Below are 23,158 nucleotides of genomic sequence, written 5' to 3'. Positions count from 1 at the left end.
GTTTACTGTATTTACAAATGGCTCATCTAATGGGAAGGCAGCACATGTGATTTGATCACATGTTTATTCTCTCAAGTTTACCCCCTGCTTCACACATAATTGAATTACATGCTGTAGCCACTGTTTATGAAATGTTTAAATATCAAGCTTTTAATTTGTATACTGATAGCCAATATATAGCTCATAGTTTACAATTGCTTGAAATTGTTCCTTTTTTAGATACTGCCAATTCTCAAATTTTACAGTTATTCATACAAATACAGCTTATTTTATGAAACATGTACTGTTCCTTACTTTATAGGACATTTAAGAGCTCATATAGATTTGCTTGGACCCCTGGGTAATGCCACAGCAGATTTATATACAAGGCAGATTATAGGCCTTACAGAAACAATTAGCCAAACAATCTCATTCTTTACATCATCAAAATAGTAATAGTTTGAGACAACAATTTAGTATTTCTTGAAAATATGTACGTCAAATTGTAAAGACTTGTTCTCAGTGTCCTCAATTTCTTCATGTACCACATAATGATGTTAATCCTCAAGGACTTGTACATAATCAACTATGGTGAATGGATGTTACTCATATTTTCTTAATATCTCCTAAATGACAAGGTATTGTGGAACAGACCCATGGAACTTTAAAACAATATCTGCATGAAAAACAAAAAGGGGAGGAATTATATCCCCATACACCACAAAATTATTTAAATGGTGCATTTTATTTTAAAATTCTAAAACGTGGATGCCAAGGAACTCTCTGAGTATGGGAGGAGCAGCTACTGGCACCTCTTCCCTGGTTTTGTAAGGAAAATTATGAGCTCCTTAGAACAGCAATAGATGCAGATATAGAAAGTACAGAAACCTCTATTTCACATTTGCAAGAATCTCTAGCCTCCTTGTTTGAGATAGTCTTTCAAAACAGGAGAGGGCTTCATCTTTTATTCCTTCAACAGGGAGGATTATGTGCAGCCCTCCATGAAGAATATTTCAGGATTCCATGGCTAAAGTTTGAGAAGAACTAGCCTAAAGGAAAAGAGAAAAAGGACAGAATTAGGAATGGTTTGAATCCCTATTCTCCACTTCCCCATGGCTTACAACTTCAATTTCTACACTGCTTGGACTGTTAATTATAATGTTGTTGCTCTTAACTTTTGGACCGTGTGTCTTAAAATGATTGGTTGCCTTCACACAGGATCACTTTCCGCAAGCTCATGTATTCACTATGGCATCACTATGAAGAAGCACATTGAGTGCATATTCATATGTCCTTTGTGGCTTTGGTCTGAATGGGAAAGAGTGTGCTATAGCAGGCCAGTAGTTAGGGATGGGTAAGAGTGTTCTGGAACTCCTATAAACTTAAGACAGGGACATAAACCAATGTTATGTTTGTTCTCCATGACAGGTAAGAAGGAGCAATATAGACACTGACCTAAGACAGGCACATTCCCTTGTCACTCTATATACCCTAGAGGGGATTATGGAAAACAAGTAAATCTTGCGTCCACCCCTGCCCCACAGCATCCCATCCATCTTTAATGCTCATCTTTAAAAAAACACAAAAAAGGGGAAATTGTACCCTTCCACCAGCCTTGAACAGGCTAAACAGACCTTGAGTGCTTGCCACAATGCCTTTTACAACCCAGGTGGAGTCATTGCTTTACTGCATGCACGTGAAATCTCCTACAGGAGTTTAGAAGAATAGACTGCCCACTGAGCTTGAGCTTGCTTTATAACATAATCCAGCTTCAACAAAGGATAGCTTTTGTGGTTTTTCCTTTATAAGCTAGGGCTGCAGCATTAAAATTTGAGCCTTGATCAGAACCTTTGTCTTTGCTTCATCCTTCTCTCTCACCCTGCTCTTTTTATTTCTGCTATCCCCCTTTCATGTAACCCAGTTCATCCATGGCCACTGGATGGCTACATATGGGATTTTCTGGGATTTTTGTTAAAGTGAAAGTTTCTATCACTTACCAATAAACCTTATATGTGTTCACCTGTTTTCCCACAACACAAGTTTTTTGGCATTGGATGAAATGATTAAGATACTTTTATCTTAAGAGATGATCGATGCTAATCTGACCAAAATTACACCCAAACTAAAACCTTTAATGAATATGTAAAACCAGGCATTGAGGCAATGTAAGGTGTCACATTCCACTTCATGCATGTTAGAACACAGCCTCTCAGAAGAATGACAAGGCAGTCCATGAAAAGTGACCTCCTAGGACCCTGTTCTTCTGGAGCCTTGTGGGATGGGCAAGGAAACACAATCCTCAGCAAATCCTGAAATTGGTATTATTCACCATCTTTTATTCTGTTAAATTTTTCCAATTTGATTTTCCTTCAAGAGGTTTTGAGGTCATTTTCATTTTATACATAGAAATCTTAGAATACTTTATCTTCCTTACTCTGTAAAACCTCTCTATTAATTGGAAATATTTTGTTGAAAATGATTAAACTTGATCTAGTGTAAAAGCTAAATGGTCTTATTAATGTTCCCAAAATGGGCCTATTGGATGGTTTCCTATTTGTGGAAGAAGAAAAATAAATGAAGGTTTATTCTCAAAACAGCCAATTCTGAAGTCTACCTCCAAGAACACACAGAAAAAGGAAGTAGGGGAGTCTGGAGTGTGATTGAATGGCTGGGTATTAGGTCATCTGTAGGCTGTATAGGCATAAGCTTATGACTCTTCATACAATGTATTTATAAACTGGAGGTGAAATCAAGATCTAAGGGTATACATTTTGAATGCCTAACATCAAATAGTCACCCACAAAACACTTGAAGAGGTGGTTCCCAGGGAATACAAAAGTCATTCTAGCCACTGTAAAGTAACTGTGACAATTTTAACACCCTAATCGACTCACCAGAGGTGTTATTTGGAGCAAACAAGAGATCATCAATATAATGTTTAGCTCTGCAACCACAAACCTTTGAAAGTTTAAAAGTTATCAATACTTCAAAATTTACAAAAACAAGTTATTATAAACTAATTTAAAAAATAAAGCAAGTGAAGCTAGAAGTTTATTTGGGATTACTTTGAACTTTACTAATGTCAGAATTATACAAGAATAAAAATCCAGCCTCAGATTCAGCTATATTAAAGCAAACTGTACAAGGTAGAATATAAAATTACTTTAGAAGGACAAAGTAAAATTTGTGCTCCTGAGATAGGCTACCTTCTTGCTAAATACGTTTGCTATAGTTAATCCATCAGGCACGTTACTCTACTGTATCTGAATAAAGATCATAAAAGCAAAGAGATGGGCCAATAACCATGTTCTTTCTAATTCAAAAAGATTTGTGTTTCTCTGGGCCAGGGTGAAGACAGCTTGTCTTCAGCTACCACTCACAGGAATGGTTGTTAGTGCTATCTATAGTCTGTATTAAGTGTTCTCAGTGGTTATCTGGAGCTGAGTGTAAGTTTATGCAAGACCCAGGGAGCATGGCTTAAGCTACTGATGGCACCATCTGTTTTATGGTACTGACCAATCACAAGTTCAGGCTGGAGATAGAGTAAGCTGTAAAAGTATGCACTAATTGGAATGCCTCAATTAGAAACACAAATCTAACCCTGCTTTAAATACACAGAGATAATATACAGAAACATAAAATTCAACATTAGTGATTAAAAGTTCAGAAAATGAAAGGCACAATATTCCTTCCATAATGAACAGAAAACCGAGGGGAAAATAACTTTCAAAATCCCTTTCCTATTATATGTCAGTCAGAACCTTCTTCCTGCTGTTTGTAAAAGCATAGTAAAGTCTGGCCACTTCCTATTACAATCCCTTTTACCTGCAAAGTCTCACAAGTTCATGCTACTATACCCTGAGCCTAAGGAATATGAAGGTTGAGGAAATACAACATTTTAACTATCATCCCTGTGCCCATGAACTTTCAGAAGCAAATTCATGTTTACACTAAGACTAATGAAGAAGAATAAGAGTTAAATACTTCTTTGGGAAGCCATTTCTCTGTGTAATTTTGTCAACTATTCAATCAAATCTTTAGTATTAATCATGGAGGGAATAATTGACTAAGATAAATTGGCTCAGCATCACTTATCTATGCCAATCATTCCAGCCATCCATGAACTGGGGAAGATTTTGCACCCACAATGTCCTGTTGGCATAATGTGTGTACTCTACTGGAGTGTGGGAAAAACCTACCAGTTTATACTGTCATTTTTCTCAATAAGTGGCAGGGTATGCCTTGGTTCTCAGCCTTAAGTCTCAGTGTTGAGCGTGACTTTATCTGGTAAATGAGCTTGGTGATATGGCTCTGTCATATGCTGCTATGGTCATGTCATAGCCTCCAGCATAAAGTAGCCATGAAGCTACAGATTGACTCACTTTTAAAAAGCCATTTTTCAGGAAGAGATGCTAAACCCTGGTCATCAAACAATGAAGTCAAGACAAGTCGAAGTTTGCAGATCTAAAAAAAAAAAGCCAGAATTCAAGAGAAGCCATATTGGAAGGGAGCTGAAGGGTCTTACTCAAAGGACCATTTGGCTCCTGCTTCCTAGGCCTTTGATAAGAAAAGCAGTTAAAACAATATAGACAGAAACATAAGTGAGGACAACTAGTCAACCACACAATTATATTATGTGTATCTAAGGCTTCTATATTCCATGTCTGTTTTGAAATAAGCTTTGTGATGTAATTTAGACAATGAATATCAAGTAAGCTGATGCAAAAGGTACATATGTCTGGATTGAGTCTGATGACTCATCCATAAGACCACAGTGATTTTTTTTATTACAGTGTCATCATACAACATTCAACATCTAAAAGGTAGCCTTGAACTGTAAAGAGTCTTGTCGTTTGTAGATAACATTCATCATCTCTCACATGTAAGATAGCTCATCCATTACAGGTAAAGGCTGGGTAACAGTGGTATTACAAAGTACTGTCTGCTTGGCCAACAAAGGCTAATACTTATTTCTACTTCCTGAATAGTAGACCCCAGGCTTTCAGTTTGCAGTTTGCAAAAAGTTACATAGCATTCCCCACTTCTTTATGGATTCAAGACCAATTGAGCAAGAGGGATTGTCATCAGATAGGTGTAAATAAAATCTCCATTATTTATGTTTAATACTAATAAGGAGATCAGAAGATATTGCATTAAGTCAATGAAAAATCCTTCCTGAACCAAACATCATCTTCAATCTGTGTGCTTTATCATTAGAGAAATTAAGTTTGCTTCAAAATCAAACACCGCCCAACATCAAACATTGAGGAGGAGAGGATGCCTTTGTTCAGGCTTTTTGCTTGCTTTACCAAGCATACCCTGGGCAAAGACAAACCTGCTGACATGTTTATGCATGAAATTTGATCCTTAAGCAGAATGAGGAACAGAAAGAGGCCAGACTCCTGATTTCCCTACACTGTTCATAAGAAATCAGTCTGACTCTGGCTTCTTGGTTTCAGCTCCATTGGATATCTTGGTGACCTAATTCATTTTGCAATTTGAACATGGCCAGGAGACACTTTTTAAAAAATATTTATTTATTTTATGTATATGAGTACACTGTAGCTGAACAGATGGTTGTTAGCCTTCATGTGGTTGTTGGGAATTGAATTAGGACCTCTGCTCGCTCCGGTTGGCCCCTCTCACTAAGTCCCTACTAGCACCAGCCCAAAGATTTATTTTATTATTTATAAGTACACTGTTGCTGTCTTCTGACACACCAGAAGAGGCATCAGATATCATTATGGGTGGTTGTAAGCCACCATGTGGTTGCTGGGATTTGAACTCAGTACCTTCGGAAGAGCAGTCAGTGCTCTTACCCATTGAGCCATCTCGCCGGCTCCAGAGGACACTTTAAATTAACATTGATTTGCTTACTACACAATTCACCTAGCAATGCTTCTGTTAATTTACTTCTGTTCATGTGTATGCACAGGGAGTTATCTTCACTTGAATGCTGTGTATTAAGATTTTGAAATCATATTTTTTTCAGGTAGATAAGCAACAACTTTATGTATAGGATTGAATGAAAGAAAATCCTCATGCTAAATATTCTCAGAATTCATCATTTTAAAACATGTACTTGAAGATATAGAAATGTTTTTCTCTCAGAATTAAACTATAGTATCTGGTGAATCAGACCAAGTGTCCATAAAAACGTAAAGTCATTTGAAAGAGAAAGGATCCATTTTTTTTCCTTAGCTGAGCAGAATGTATATAATTTTCTTGAGTTATTAAGCATATGTAAATGAAATTATAATTCAGAGAAAACTTTGCTTACTTAAAGAGCTAGAAGAAGCACTCATTGAAGCAAATTTTAGCAGCATTGGCCCATATGCTGCATGACAACGAGAAACTTCAGTGTCCAAACACATCTGAGTTTCCAAAGATGAAGCTGTGTTCTGCCCTGCAGACAACAGAGCTAATGCAACAACTTCCACATATTTCTAATCCCCTGTGCGAACATAACAGTAATAACGTATGCCAGATTTAGATGATTAATTTGACATTGTCTCATTACTTTCTTGTCAATACAACTTATGAACATAGCGAACCACTTCACACCTTCTGTGATGAATAATTTTGATTGTCACCTTCACTCACCTGGGAAGATGGAACCCCAATTGAAGGATTACTTTAAACATATTGATCCATGGGCCTATCTATAGAGCATTTTCTTGATTTGTTAGTTAATATAAGCGGGTACAGACTGCTGTGTTTATCATCCTTAAGGGGAAATCATGAGTTGTATAAGAATGCTGGGGAGCAAGAAGAGCAAGGCAGAGAGAGGGGGAGAAAGATAGAGACAGAGACAGACAGAGAGAGACACAGAGAGAACAAGCAGCTATTATCCAGGGTATCTGTTTCAAGTTCCTGTCTGTAGTTCTTGTCTTTGTTTTTCTAGGTTAAAATCTGAAAGACAAATAAAGCCCTTCTCCAAATAGGTTTTGGTCAGTGCAGTGTGTTATCATAGCAAGAGGCAAGCATGCTAAAACAGATTGTTGGAGAGCTTACTGGTAATAGTGCTTTGAGTATTCATTCCTTAATAAGCAATTTCACATTTATCCTCCTGTTTGTACAGCTACACCCATGCATAAATATTTTTCTGTTTTGCTTTTTTTTTTTTTTTTTTTGGTTTTTTGGAGACTGTTTTGCTTTTATTGTTATCTATTTATAGCAGTGATATATATACTATATGTATGTATGTATATATATATATATCACTATATATATATGTGTGTAATAATTTCTCATTATAACATGATTATTTTTATAAACATTTAAGTGCTTTTTCTTTTTACTTCTGTATAAAAATGGAAAATTACAAAACTATATTAAAATTTTGATTAAAGCTTTCATACTTCTATCAGTTCATTTTAATAAAATGAAAGTGACTCCAGTCACTGAGTAACTCCTATAAGAAATGTGAAACCTGAAATATCTCATTAACTTCAGCCATATTGTTTATCTTTGAGTAGAAATAAATTATGTGAGTTATTATACTATGACATTGTTCCTGAAAACTTCATTAATGATATTGCAAGATAGTGATTCGTAGCTTGTGTAATGAGGCTTTTAAACAATTAATGCTGACATACTAAAAGGCCTTTTATATTTTTGTATATGATTTTAAATATTTCTCTGAAAACACAAAACTCATGGTTTTAAAGGTATTCAAATGCAAATGGATTTTTTGATAAAAAATAACCTTAATCTCCATATTAATGCATTAGTTAGAACTTCCCAAGCATATATATTCTGAAATACAAAAAGATAAAGTCTGGTAAAACTAAGTAGTTAATAAATATTTTTATACACAATAGTTTCTAGTATTTCATTATTACTTACAATAACCACTCTTAATAAAACACTTACTTCATCAAATAACTGTAAATTATGTTCAGTGGTTTGTCTGACACATGCAAAACTTTAGTTTGTTTGTAAAATACAATGCCATGATACCAGAGAATTCATTTTTCTTTTTAAAAATGTTATGTCAACAAAACTTAAGTATTTTATATAGAAAGAAGTCACCTGATATATCAAAACTAGGACAGATTAGTAACCCAGCATATATACTCAATCCTAAAGGAGTAGAAAATATTGTATAATATCTTGTTATGAATTTTAATCAAAGTAATTCCCCACCTCAAAATTTTCTAGATGAATCCATAAAAATGCATTTTATATATAATCATAAAGAATGTTTTTGAATCATTACTTTTGGGTAGATGCCTCGTATTATGATACAAGTGATTCCTTCTATTTGCCTTTAAAAGATTTGAATGATGGGTTATTACACATTTATTAATGTACAACTTATAAGCATTATTAACTGTGCATAAGTTTAGTAAAGTCAACTCAATGAAACCACTGTAGAATAATATTTGAAACAATTTTTTCCCAAGGAATGTCAACTGAATGACAAATCACCAACCAACCAATTGACCAAGAATGAACTCACCAAATAACCCATCAAACAAACCACCAACAAGTAGCCAATAAAACAAACCACCAACTGACCAGTCAACTGATCTAATAATCAACCAACCTGCCAACTGATAGTCAACTGTTAAAACCTCTTGTGTGTGTGTATATATGTGTGTGTGTATTGAAGATTAAAAGTCTAGAATATGGCATCAGTCATGAAAAACTTTGCAAATTAATGATTAATAGGTATAGGGAAAGGTGGGAGGTATACTGAAGTTTTTGATTGTCAAGTAATATCTATTTTATTTACAGTCAAGATATATGACATAAGATATGACAGAACATTCAGATTATTGTATTAAATACTGCATTATCATAAGAAAGTTGTTTAATAATAAAACCTAAGCTACAATTTTTTATATTAATGAAATCCAACATAAGATATTTTAATAAAAGAAAATGACAGACCAATATCACTTAGGAATGTAAACACTTAAATTTACAGTAGAAATTTGTAATCCAACAAACTATTAAGTAATATAATTTATCCTAGCTATACAAAATTGATGTAGCCAAGGGAAGTAGAATAGTTATAATTTATTATTATTAATTAATTATTTTATTTTTTTTTACATCCCAAATGTTGCCCTGCCTCCAGGTCTCCTCTCACAGATTTCTTCCTCCTATCACCCATCCCCATGCCATTTGCCTCCTAGAGGGTACATCCCGCTATACCCTTCCTTGGCAGGACATCAAGTCTCTACAGGATTGGGCATATCCTCTTCCACTGAGGTCAGAGAAGACAGGCCTGTGCAACATAATTTGTTCTTAGACAAGCTCATGTGTGCTCTTTTGGGAGCAATTTGGGGTCTAAAGTTTTGTAGGTAGATGGTTCCATCATTCCACTGGGATTTCTTTTTGATTCCTGAAGGTGGTTTCTTCAAGTTTCAAATCTCCATTGTTGTGCATTTTGGCTAAGGTCACCCACATTGAAAAATGAAAGCTTCCCTATCCCAGGTCCCTCAGACTTTCTAGAGCCACTCCCAACCCAGGCAACTACATATTTTTATTAATTCTCCTGCCCCTTTGGGCCTCTCTCTTGTCTCCCCCATACCTGATCCTACTCTATTTCCCCCTCTTCTTCTCTCTCCCCTTTCCCATCCAGGTCTTTCCCTCCCTCAGCCTCGCTTGATTATTTTGTTCCATCCACTTTCTATGTAGAATGTAAATATCCTCACTTGGGCCTTCCTCCTTGTTAAATTTCTTAGGGTCTTTGTGTGGTTTAGGTATCATGGGAACTGATACCTAATAGAATAAATTAGTGTTCCTTCTTTTTTTATTTTGTGAAATAATTTGAGGGTTATTGCTACTAGCTTTTCTTTGAATATCAGGTAGAATTCTCCATTCAAACTCTCTGGCCCTGAACATTTTTGCGGTGGGGCATTTTAAATGATTATTTCTTTTTTTTTTTAATATTTTTATTACATATTTTCCTCAATTACATTTCCAATGCTATCCCAAAAGTCCCCCATAGCGCCCCCCACTTCCCTACCCACCCATTCCCATTCTTTTGGCCCTGGCATTCCCCTATATTGGGGCATATAAAGTTTGCAAGTCCAATGGGCCTCTCTTTCCATTGATGGCCGACTAGGCCATCTTTCGATACATATGCAGCTAGAGACAAGAGCTCCGGGGTTCTGGTTAGTATATCATGTTGTTCCAACAATAGGGTTGCAGATCCCTTTAGCTCCTTGGGTACTTTCTCTAGCTTCTCCATTGGGAGCCCTGTGATACATCCAATAGCTGACTGTGAACATCCACTCCTGTGTTTGCTAGGCCCCTGCATCATCTCACAAGAGACAGCTATATTTGGGTCCTTTCAGCAAAATCTTGCTAGTGTATGCAATGGTGTCAGCGTTTAGAAGCTGATTATGGGATGGATCCCTGGATAGGGCAGTCTCTAAATGGTCCATACTTTCATCACAGCTACGAACTTTGTCTCTGTAACTCCTTCCCTGGGTGTTTTGTTCCCAATTCTAAGAAGGTGCACAGTGTCCACACTTTGGTCTTCATTTTCTTGAGTTTCATGCGTTTAGCAAATTGTATCTTATATCTTGGGTATCCTAAGTTTTGGGCTAATATCCACTTATCAGTGAATACATATTGTGTGAGTTCTTTTGTGATTGTGTTACTTCACTCAAGATGATGCCCTCCAGGTCCATCCATTTGGCTAGGAATTTCATAAATTCATTCTTTTTAATAGCTGAGTAGTACTCCATTGTGTAAATGTACCATAATTTCTGTATCCATTCCTCTGTTGAGGGACATCTGGGTTCTTTCCAGCTTCTGGCTATTATAAATAGGGCTGCTATGAACATAGTGGAGCATGTGTCCTTTTTACCGGTTGGGACATCTTCTGGATATATGCGCAGGAGAGGTATTGCTGGATCCTCCAGTAGTACTATGTCCAATTTTCTGAGGAACCGCCAGACTGATTTCCAGAGTGGTTGTACAAGCTTGCAATCCCACCAACAATGGAGGAGTGTTCCTCTTTCTCCACATCCTCGCCAGCATCTGCTGTCACCTGAATTTTTGATCTTAGCCATTCTGACTGGTGTGAGGTGGAATCTCAGGGTTGTTTTGATTTGCATTTCCCTGATGATTAAGGATGTTGAACATTTTTTCAGGTGTTTCTCTGCCATTCGGTATTCCTCAGGTGAGAATTCTTTGTTCAGTTCTGAGCCCCATTTTTTAATGGGGTTATTTGACTTTCTGGAGTCCACCTTCTTGAGTTCTTTATATATATTGGATATTAGTCCCTTATCTGATTTAGGATAGGTAAAGATCCTTTCCCAATCTGTTGGTGTTTTTTTGTCTTATTGATGGTGTCTTTAGCCTTGCAGAAGCTTTGTAGTTTCATGAGGTCCCACTTGTCAATTCTCGATCTTACAGCACAAGCCATTACTGTTCTATTCAGGAATTTTTCCCCTGTGCCCATATCTTCAAGGCTTTTCCCCACTTTCTCCTCTATAAGTTTCAGTGTCTCTGGTTTTATGTGAAGTTCCTTGATCCACTTAGACTTGACCTTAGTACAAGGAGATAGGAATGGATCCATTCGCATTCTTCTACATGTTAACAACCAGTTGTGCCAGCACCATTTGTTGAAAATGCTGTCTTTCTTCCACTGGATGTTTTTAGCTCCCTTGTCGAAGATCAAGTGACCATAGGTGTGTGGGTTCATTTCTGGGTCTTCAATTCTATTCCATTGGTCTATTTGTCTGTCACTATACCAGTACCATGCAGTTTTTATCACAATTGCTCTGTAGTAGAGCTTTAGGTCCAGCATGGTGATTCCACCAGAGGTTCTTTTATCCTTGAGAAGAGTTTTTGTTATCCTAGGTTTTTTGTTATTCCAGATGAATTTGCAGATTGCACTTTCTAATTCGTTGAAGAATTGATTTGGAATTTTGATGGGATTGCATTGAATCTGTAGATTGCTTTTGGCAAGATAGCCATTTTTACAATGTTGATCCTGCCAATCCATGAGCATGGGAGATCTTTCCATCTTCTGAGATCTTTTATAATTTCTTTCTTCAGAGACTTGAAGTTTTTATTATACAGATCTTTCACTTCCTTAGTTAGAGTCACGCCAAGATATTTTATATTATTTGTGACTATTGAGAAGGGAGTTGTTTCCCTAATTTCTTTCTCAGCCTGTTTATTCTTTGTGTAGAGAAAGGCCATTGATTTGTTTGAGTTAATTTTATATCCAGCTACTTCACCGAACCTGTTTATCAGGCTTAGGAGTTCTCTGGTGGAATTTTTAGGGTCCCTTATATATACTATCATATCATCTGCAAAAAGTGATATTTTGACTTCATCTTTTCCAATTTGTATCCCTTTGATCTTCTTTTGTTGTCGAATTGCTCTGGCTAGGACTTCAAGTACAATGTTGAATAGGTATGGAGAAAGTGGACAGCCTTGTCTAGTCCCTGATTTTAGAGGGATTGCTTCAAGCTTCTCACCATTTACTTTGATGTTGGCTACTGGTTTGCTGTAGATTGCTTTTATCATGTTTAGGTATGGGCCTTGAATTCCTGATTTTTCCAAGACTTTTATCATGAATGGGTGTTGCTTTTTCCGCATCAAATGCTTTTTCCGCATCTAACGAGATGACCATGTGGTTTTTGTCTTTGAGTTTGTTTATATACTGGATTACGTTGATGGATTTCTGTATATTGAACCATCCCTGCATCCCTGAGATGAAACCTACTTGGTCAGGATGAATGATTGTTTTGATGTGTTCTTGGATTCGGTTAGCAAGAACTTTATTGAGGATTTTTGCATCAATATTCATAAGGGATATTGGTCTGAAGTTTTCTATCTTTGTTGGGTCTTTTTGTGGTTTAGGTATCAGAGTAATTGTGGCTTCATAGAATGAGTTGGGTAGAGTACCTTCTGTTTTTATTTTGTGGAATAGTTTGTGAAGAACTGGGATTAGATCTTCTTTGAAGGTCTGATAGAACTCTGCACTAAACCCATCTGGTCCTAGGCTTTTTTTAGTTGGGAGACTATTAATGACTGCTTCTATTACTTTGGGGGATATAGGGCTGTTTAGATCATTAACCTGATCTTGATTCAACTTTGGTACCTGGTATCTGTCTAGGAACTTCTCCATTTCATCCTTGTTCTCCAGTTTTGTTGAGTATAGCCTTTGGTAGAAGGATCTGATGGTGTTTTGGATGTCTTCAGGATCTGTTTTTATGTCTCCTTTTTCATTTCTGATTTTGTTAATTAGAATGCTTTCCCTGTGCCCTCTAGTGAGTCTGGCTAAGGGTTTATCTATCTTGTTGATTTTCTCAAAGAACCAGCTCCTTGATTGGTTGATTCTTTGAATAGTTTTTCTTGTTTCCACTTGGTTGATTTCACCCCTGAGTTTGATTATTTCCTGCCGTCTACTCCTCTTGGGTGAATTTGCTTCCTTTTGTTCTAGTGCTTTTAGGTGTGTTGTCAAGCTGCTAATGTGTGCTCTCTCTAGTTTCCTTTTGGAGGCACTCAGAGCTATGAGTTTTCCTCTTAGAAATGCTTTCATTTCATTCTATAAGTTTGGGTATGTTGTGGCTTCATTTTCATTGAACTCTAAAAAGTCCTTAATTTCTTTCTTTATTCCTTCCTTGACCAAGGTATCATTGAGAAGAGTGTTGTTCAGTTTCCACGTGAAGGTTGGCTTTCTATTATTTATTTTTTTATTGAAGATCAGCCTTAGTCCATGGTGATCTGATAGGATGCATGGGACAATTTCAATATTTTTGTATCTGTTGAGGCCTGTTTTGTGACCAATTATGTGGTCAATTTTGGAGAAGGTACCATGAGGTGCTGAGAAGAAGGTATATCCTTTTGTTTTAGGATAGAATGTTCTGTAGATATCTGCCAGATCCATTTGATTCATAATTTCTCTTAGTTTCTCTGTGTCCCTGTTTAGTTTCTGTTTCCATGATCTGTCCATTGGTGAAAGTGGTGTGTTGAAGTCTCCCACTATTATTGTATGAGGTGCAATGTGTGCTTTGAGATTTACTAAAGTTTCTTTAATGAATGTGGCTGCCTTTGTATTTGGAGCATAGATATTCAGGATTGATAGTTCCTCTTGGAGGATTTTACCTTTGATGAGTATGAAGTGTCCTTCCCTGTCTTTTTTAATGACTTTGGGTTGGAAGTCAATCTTATCAGATATCAGAATGGCTACTTCAGCTTGTTTCTTCATGTCATTTGCTTGGAAAATTGTTTTCCAGCCTTTCATTCTGAGGTAGTGTCTATCCTTTTCTCTGAGATGAGTTTCCTGTAAGCAGCAAAATGTTGGGTCTTGTTTGTGTAGCCAGTTTGTTAGTCTATGTCTTTTTATCGGGGAGTTGAGTCCATTGATATTAAGAGATATTAAGGAAAAGTAATTGTTGTTTCCTGTTATTTTTGTTGTTAAAGTTGGCATTTTGTTCTTGTGGCTGTCTTCTTTTAGGTTTGTTGAGGGATTACCTTCTTGTTGTTTCTAGGGCGTGGTTCCTGTCCTTGTATTGGTTTTTTTCTGTTATTATCCTTTGAAGGGCTGGATTCGTGGAGAGATAATGTGTGAATTTGGTTTTGTCGTGGAATACTTTGGTTTCTCCATCTATGTTAATTGAGAGTTTGGCTGGGTATAGTAGCCTGGGCTGGAATTTGTGTTCTTTTAGTGTCTGTATAACATCCGTCCAGGATCTTCTGGCTTTCATAGTCTCTGGTGAAAAATCTGGTGTAATTCTGATAGGCTTGCCTTTATATGTTACTTGGCCTTTTTCTCTTACTGCTTTTAGTATTCTATCTTTATTTAGAGCATTTGTTGTTCTGATTATTATGTGTCGGGAGGTATTTCTTTTCTGGTCCAGTCTATTTGGAGTTCTGTAGTCTTCTTGTATGTTCATGGGCATCTCTTTCTTTAGATTTGGGAAGTTTTCTTCTATAATTTTGTTGAAGATGTTTGCTGGTCCTTTGAATTGAAAATCTTCATTCTCATCCACTCCTATTATCCGTAGGTTTGGTCTTCTCATTGTGTCCTGTATTTCTTGGATGTTTTGAGTTAGGATCTTTTTGCATTTTACATTTTCCTTGATTGTTGTGCCGATGTTCTCTATGGAATCTTCTGCACCTGAGATTCTCTCTTCCATCTCTTGTATTCTGTTGCTGATGCTCGTATCTATGGTTCCAGATTTCTTTCCTAGGGTTTCTATCTCCAGTGTTGCCTCATTTTGGGTTTTCTTTATTGTGTCTACTTCCCTTTTTAGGTCTAGTATGGTTTTGTTCATTTCCATCATCTGTTTGGATGTGTTTTCCTGTTTTTCTGTAAGGACTTCTACCTGTTTGATTATGTTATCCTGTTTTTCTTTAAGGATTTGTAACTCTTTAGCAGTGTTCTCCTGCAATTCTTTAAGGGATTTTTGTGCTTCCTCTTTATTGTCTTCTGCCTGTTTAGCAGTGTTCTCCTGTATTTCTTTAAGTGTGTTATTAAAGTCCTTCTTGAAGTCCTCTATCATCATCAGGAGATATGCTTTTAAATCCATGTCTAGCTTTTCCAGTGTGTTGGGGTGCCCTGGACTGGGCGAAGTGGGGGTGCTGGGTTCTGATGATGGTGAGTGGTCTTGGTTTCTGTTAGTAAGATTATTACGTTTACCTTTCGCCATCTGGTAATCTCTGGGGTTAGTTGTTATCGTTGTCACTGTTTAAAGATTGGAGCAGAAGCTGTGTTCCACTCACCAGCAGTCTCAAAATCCTGCAGCGGGGGTCGTGGGTAGCTGACGGTACCCCGGTGCTGGTCCAGCAGGAAGAGGCCTGTGGTCCTACTCAGGCCGGTTTTCTGCTTCCCTAACTAATGCAGTCTCTGGTCCCGCGTGCAATTGGATTGGAGCAGAAGCTGTGTTCCACTCACCAGAAGTCTTAAGATCTTTTGGTGGGTGTTGTGGGTAGCTGGCGAGTGTCAGCCGACCCTGCGCCCCAGCTGCCCCGGTGCTTTTCTGACTGGAAGAGGCTTGTGGCCCTATGTAGGCCGGATTTCTCTCTCCCCAACCAGAGCAGTCTCAGGTCCCGCGTGATTGGACTGGAGCAGAAGCTGTGTTCCACTCACCAGAAGTTTAAGATCTTGTGGTGGGTGTTGTGGGTAGCTGGCGAGTGTCAGCCGACCCTGCGCCCCAGCTGCCCGGGTGCTTTTCTGACTGGAAGAGGCTTGTGGCCCTATGTAGGCCGGATTTCTCTCTCCCCAACCAGAGCAGTCTCAGGTCCCGCGTGATTGGACTGGAGCAGAAGCTGTGTTCCACTCACCAGAAGTTTAAGATCTTGTGGTGGGTGTTGTGGGTAGCTGGCGAGTGTCAGCCGACCCTGCGCCCCAGCTGCCCTGGTGCTTTTCTGACCGGAAGAGCTAAATGATTATTTCTATTTCTATTTCCTATAAGGAAATAGAGGACTTCGAGGACTGTTTAGACAGCTTACCTCATCTTGATGTAACTTTGGTATGGTATGTCTATCTAGAAAATCATACAATTTGTCCAGTTTCAGTTTTCCCTAGTATAGACTTTTGTAATAAGACCTGATGATTTTGTGAATTTCCTCCTTTTCTGTTATCATATTTCCCTTTCCTTTCTGGTTTTGATAATTTGGATACTGTTTCTGAGCCTTTTAGTTAGTTTGGCCAAGAGTTTGTGTATCTTATTGGTTTTCTCAAAGAATCAGGTCTTAGTTTTGTTGATTCTTTGTATTGCATCTCTTCTTTTATGGAAAAGTGGTCTTCTTTCTCTTAGCGACCCTAAAGGAAAGGGAAGCACAAAGAAAGGAAGACTGGTAGGTGCACACTTTTTCACTTGAAGCCTTTGACTCCATAGCTCAGCCTATCTGTACCAAACTTGGCAAGTGATCCCTTATCCAGTCTAGAGAATGAATCCCTTTCCTGTCCAAAAGTTTCAAATCTGATTATGGTTGATAGAAATTTCCACTTCAGTGAGACAATTTAACAGTTGTTTTTTTTTTTTCTGTAGAAGATGAAACTTCTATTTTAAAAGGGAAACTTTGTTGGCAATGCAGTGATTAGATACCTTTTTGATGTATAGATGAGTCATAGAGCATTCTGTATAAAAAAAAATAAACCAAAATCCTTCCCATATCTACAATGACAGTATCTGGGCCTGGTTGTCAAGGGATACCCACTCTGCCTGCCAAGCCAAACTCTCTTAGGCAGGCATCTCCAGTGCTATTAGCCCTGCACAACCCCTGAGCATATTGAAAAGTTCAGCAAAATTGCTATGAGACAATCATGCCACAGCTTGTTTAGTGCATTACAAAAATTAAATTGCTACAGAACACATCAGCATGTGCTATAAATAAGACTCCACAGACTCTTAGGGTGCACTTGGCCATGGTCTAATTCATATTCCTCTTAGCTGAATGTTTCTAGTTCAGGTGAGCTTTAAAGTTAGACTAAATATTTACTGATTTACTACTCCATAGGTTCTAATCTTACAAAAAATAAAGCCAGTATAAATTCAGTATTACTTTTGGCAAAGACCCATGAAGCATTTAACATGGAAGATCAGTAGTCTGTTCTTAAGCCAATTTTCCAGAGGCTACAGAAACGAAAAAAAAAAAAAAAAAAAAGACCATAGAAATATGTTGAGATCGCTTTTAATAATTTTTATATTCTTGGGAGAAGGATTTGAAGTAAACAACCTGTTATATATTGTTCAATTAAAACTTGAGTGGGCTGCATGCATATTAAGCTAAGCATCTGGCAAAGAAAGCCTTTGTGCTAATAGTGGTTAATTGGATCTCTTGTAACTGTGTCTTATAGACAAACTCATTTTTACGTTGTATTGAACTGGAAGCATATGAATCAAGGTCATTTATAGATGAATCTGGCCAGTACTTGAGTTGGAAGAGATGTGATAATGGAGTGAGAAAGTTTCTTCTCGTAGAGCAGGATTCATAACCAATCATACAATTCCCAAAGCACTGTGCTACAGTTCCCAACATCAATGCCAGGTGTGGCCTGCAGCTGGCACAGGAGGGGAGGAGTCTGGAGACATCAAGCAAGGACAATCTGGGGAAGTCTGGAAGCTGAGGAGGCTGGGGAAGTAGGAGAGGTTGAAGAGGCAGGTCTGCAGCAGTAAGTGGGGAGTGGGGGGTGGGGGGTAATTCATTACCTGGATTGAAAATAGAAGTTTCATCTGGTTGAGGTTTCTTAGCTAGAAGTTGAGTTAGGGGACAGGAAGAACAAAGAGAGGATTCAGACAAAAGATAGATAAACACATAGCTATAAGCCAGGCATGGTGGCACACACCTTTAATCCCAGCACTCTTGAGGCAGAGGCAGGCAGATTTCTGAGTTTGAGGCCAGCCTGGTTTACAAAGAGAGTTCCAGGACAGCCAGGGCTATACAGAGAACCACTGTCTCGAAAAAACAAACAAACAAACAAACAAAAGCATAGCTAAAGAGGACCTCCTTCTGTTTACTGGACCTCTGACAGTCTGTATACGAATACACATGGAGCAACCCATGGTGCTGGCCACATATGTGACAGAAGATGGGAGATCAGGGAGAGGAGTTGGACATCAGTGGGAGAAGAGACCCTTGGGCCTGAGGGTGTTCAATGCCCCAGTGTAGGGGAATGTCAGGGCCGGAGGATAGGAGTGGGTGGGTAGGGGAGCACTCTCATAGAGGCAGCGGGAGGGGGAATGGAATGGGGGTTTGCCAAAGGGGAGACCTGGAAAGGTGAAAACATTTGAAATGTAAATAAAGAAAATATCCAAGAAAGAAAAAGAAAGAATCAAGCAGTTGTAGCTATGTGAGTTGGATTCTGAGTTCTCGATTCTACCCCACTGATTTATATGTATGTTCCTGTGTAAGAACCATGTAGCTTCTGTTACCATGGTTCTGTGCTACAGCCTGGGATTACCCCTGGGATAATTCCAACACTGTTCCTTTTGTTCCGGATTGCTCTATGCAGTGTATTTTGTGTTTCCATATACATATGAGAATTGTTTTCCTAATTCTGTGAAGAATGTCACTGTAATTTCGATAGGGATTGTGTTGAATCTGTAGATTGCTTTAGATAATACAGCCATTTTCCTCCTTAAAAAAATCCCTTAGAATAGTAGTATTAAAAATGCCATTATGTGGCTACGTGAAGTGGTTATCTAAAGGGGACTAAGGCCAGACCTTATTGCAAAGACTTTATACAGAAACTTATTGTATAAGTTTGGATGCCCTTAAATCAGATGTTAGTTTCAGAGGTTTGAGATTTTCCAGGAGACATCCCAATAGGAGCCTGGTGGTATAGTTGAAGATGACAAGATGTCCACTGGGTGAGAGACATTATTAAAATATTCCTTCCAGCATCCCAAGAACAAATTAATAATGATAGAGCAAGCAGCCAAGTCTAGGCTTATGGGGTTTGTACGTGGAATCTGGTGGCTGAGAGTTGTGGGCCTAATGCCCTAGTTGTATGCCCAGGGCCTGAGGGAGAATGGTTTAACAGCAAATAAATCTAGAGAGAACTGGTTTCTGGAGACAAGGAGGAGGAGATCAAACAAGAATCAAAGTCCTAAACTGAGGAATTAGCTGGAAGGCTGGTCATAGAGACTGTGGATAAAGTTTGCCCCTTAGTGTGGGGACCTGAACGGAAAGTTTACTAATCTGCCGGTGTTTGCATGCAGGAAAAGTGAGCGGTGTAGCCTGTGGACTACAGATGAGGTTAAGGCCTTCGGGCTACAAGGTGGAGGTTGCCAGTGGGTCTGAGCACCAATGTTAGAATGTTTAGATATGCTGCACAGTCCTGGACACAGCACACCACTGACAGCGCTCATGGGAGAGGTGTTATTGGTAGAGAGGGTGAGAAGGAAGGAGAAGAGAAGAAAAGAATGGGCGGTGGGTTGGGGCACCCGTCTTTTATTTGCGCCATGATGTATATGATGCATGCAGAAAGGGATATGTGGTGGGTGTCATGGCAGTGGATGTAGGAGCAGTGCTGTCTCCTAGAAATGACATGTCTCATAGCCAGGGCAAAGGGAGCTGGCTATAGAGAGCTTCTGATGCTAACACATGCAAATTCCTCAATAGACTGAAATTACAACCCCAAACTGTAACTCAGGACCCTATCAATTAGCTTCGTCTGTGTATTTTCAGAAGTTACCTCCATCACTGATATGTAAATACAAATGATCAGTATGAGTAAGTTATTTTAACAAGAAATATATTCAGAGGACTGATGTGAAAAGGTATCAATATTATTTGCAAAAATATGATCATTGTATTAGCCCAAGAAGAGATATAGACAAGAATATGCATAGTCTGGTCTGGAATCATCTATATATATTCGTTAGATTGACCAGGAAGATAAGACTACAGTGGGGTGTGGGCAAGTAGATAGTACCAGGATAAGTAGACAGCATATGTCAGGTACAAATATAATTTTAACTTTTTTTTTTCTTTTGGTTTTTCAAGACAGGGTTTCTCTGTGTAGCTGTCCTGGAACTCACTTTGTAGACCAGGCTGGTCTCGAACTCAGAAATACACCTGCCTCTGCCTCCTGAGTGCTGGGATTAAAGGCGTGTGCCACCACGCCTGACTCACAAATATAACTTTTGATGGATAAAATATAAATTTAAATAAGACATGAATGAATGATAGAGACAACATTTTGCAAAAGAAGACACACTAAAGAAGAGAAGATCAGGATTTAGTTGTAAAGGAAAACCAAGTTAAAAAATGAAACACGCCGGGCAGTGGTGGTGCACGCCTTTAAACCTAGCACTCTGGAGACAGAGGCAGGAGGATTTCTGAGTTTGAGGCCAGCCTAGTCTACAAACTGAGTTCCAGGACAGCCAGGGCTACACAGAGAAACCCTGTCTCCAAAAAAAAAAAAAAAAAAAAAAAAAAAAAAAGCCAAAATCACTAATGTTACAAAGACAAAGGCACAGTTATTTAGCCTAGAGAGTTGTGCACTCTCTAACACTCTTTGACCATTGTGTTATTTTTCTGGTGCTGTAATAAAAGGCTATGACTACAAGCAGCCTTTAAAAAGGCTTATTTGGTCTTATGGTTCCAGAGCAATAAATGTCCTTTACGGCAGGGAGGTGTGGTGGTAGAAAGAGGAAGCTGAGAGATCACATCTTTAACAGCAAACATAAAGTACAGAGATCCAACTGAAAGTAGAACAAGATTACCAACTCTCAAAGCCAACCTTCAGTGATATACTTCATCCAAGAAGGCTGCACATCCCCATATCCTCCCCAAGAAGCAATACAAACTGGGGGCTATGGATTGAAGTACTTAAAGTTATGGGGCATATTTCTCACTCAATCCTCTACCAAATATTCAGAAATGCTCTCTGTGATTAATATTTATGCTGACTTTGAAATATTCCCAATACAGCAGTGATCAAACCCAACTTATCACACTGGTGTATATTCAAGAATGGAATACTAAATAGGTATGGATTTGCAAATCTCAATTAACATAAGACAGAATTTACAGCTCTCATAAATAAAACATGCAGTCAAACAAGCTAGAGCAAATAGTTTATAATTTTCTTTTATAAAATTTATATATATGAAAAAACAGGCCAAGCTGATTTGTGCTGGAGAGAGATACTTGTTGACCTTGCCAAGATTAGTCAATGAGGACAGCTTTATGGGCTCTCACAGTGCTGCTTCGTGCAGTACTAATTATATAATTATATAGCTACTTTCTGGCCTTGAGTATTGGTTGCATATTTCTTACTCTCATGACTCTTCAGATTTTCTCTCTTCTTTCTCAGAAATATAGAATAAAAAATAATCTGGCTCCATCAAGAACCTTAGGCAAAGGCAGGTATGGTGACACATGCTTAGAAAGTCATCCCTCTGGAAGTTGAGGCAGAAGGATGGAAAGTATGAGGCCAGCCCTGAGAGCTCAGACAATTTTGTTTCGAAATCCAAACAACAACAACAACAACAAGAAGGCACCAACCACAATTCATACTTGTATGTGTTTTATGTTTAAATTATTATTTAATATAGATTACTGTTAATGAAATGCTTGAAAAGGAGTTTTTATTTCGATTTTCCCATTCATGATTAACATAAAACCACAACATTTCTAACTCACATATAGAAAAATGTAATCCTACCCTTATATTTACCTGCATTTGCAGCACTCACTTTTTTTCTGTTGATAAAAAGACGCCATTGCTTTTCAAGTTTTGGTTAGTCTTACTCAACGAATTTTACTTTTGAAATAAATATGTGCTAATATTCTATTACCATAAGTGCCTAGGCAATCTAAGTCTATGTTTAAATTTCACCCTGACAAAACCCTTTGCTTTTCTCTTCAGACAGAAGGTGTGCACTGTGTGGCACTGTCTTTCTGCCATCATCCACTGAGAAAGCAACAGAGTCCAGACTCTGTCTGTGTAATTACCAGGTCCTTCCTGCCGAGCCAGAGTTCATTAGAAGGAATATGGGGGGGGGGGCTGCTCGCTTCCCATAGTGTGCATGTTCACCATCCTTGGGTGTTAATGGGATCTCCATACACACAGTGGGAAGAGCTTGAATAGGCAAATGTAAAAAAATCCCCATTTCCTCCCTGCATTGATGCACTGCAGGCTCTTCAGTTATGTGAAGAGTCTTGGGGACTAGATCCATTTGGCCTTTGACTTCATTTAACACAGAAGACCCACAGGAAGCCTTTATGGTATTGCAAGTGTGTTTGCTATTTTCTATTCCTACTTACACAGACACAGTTGTGCTGCAGGCTGATTTCTTAGGACATAGCATTTTTCAATTTTCCTCATCAAACTGATCTTGCCCACTTATTTTCACAGGATAAAAATTATTTTTATAATTGGAGTAAGTCTTGGGTTGTTCAGCAACCTAAGGTGAATTAACCGGGAGTTTGACATTAAGGAGACCACAGCTTTAGACCCTTAGCTCTGGATTTCTGTGACTATTTCAGTTTTCAATCTGAAATAGTTAGTCAGGCCTAGGAGCCAATAATAAAATCTAGACCTCTAATCATCAGACTTATGAGTAGCAACTTGCCTTTCAGAAGGATGGTTGATGTGTTTCAACAAAATCACAGCGACTATGTATATCCACTGTAGCTGGACTTTGACTATTTTGTGAGTTCTTCTTTTTTCCACCCTCTTCTTCCCTATTTCTTCCATGCTTCCAACCAGTTAATCCTAGGTAAGAAAGAAAAAAAA

The sequence above is a fragment of the Mus caroli genome, unplaced genomic scaffold, assembly GCF_978045245.1.
Source record: "Mus caroli unplaced genomic scaffold, Mus_caroli_1 scaffold_17, whole genome shotgun sequence".
Lineage (NCBI taxonomy): Eukaryota > Metazoa > Chordata > Mammalia > Rodentia > Muridae > Mus > Mus caroli.
Note: the sequence above shows the minus strand (reverse complement) of the source record.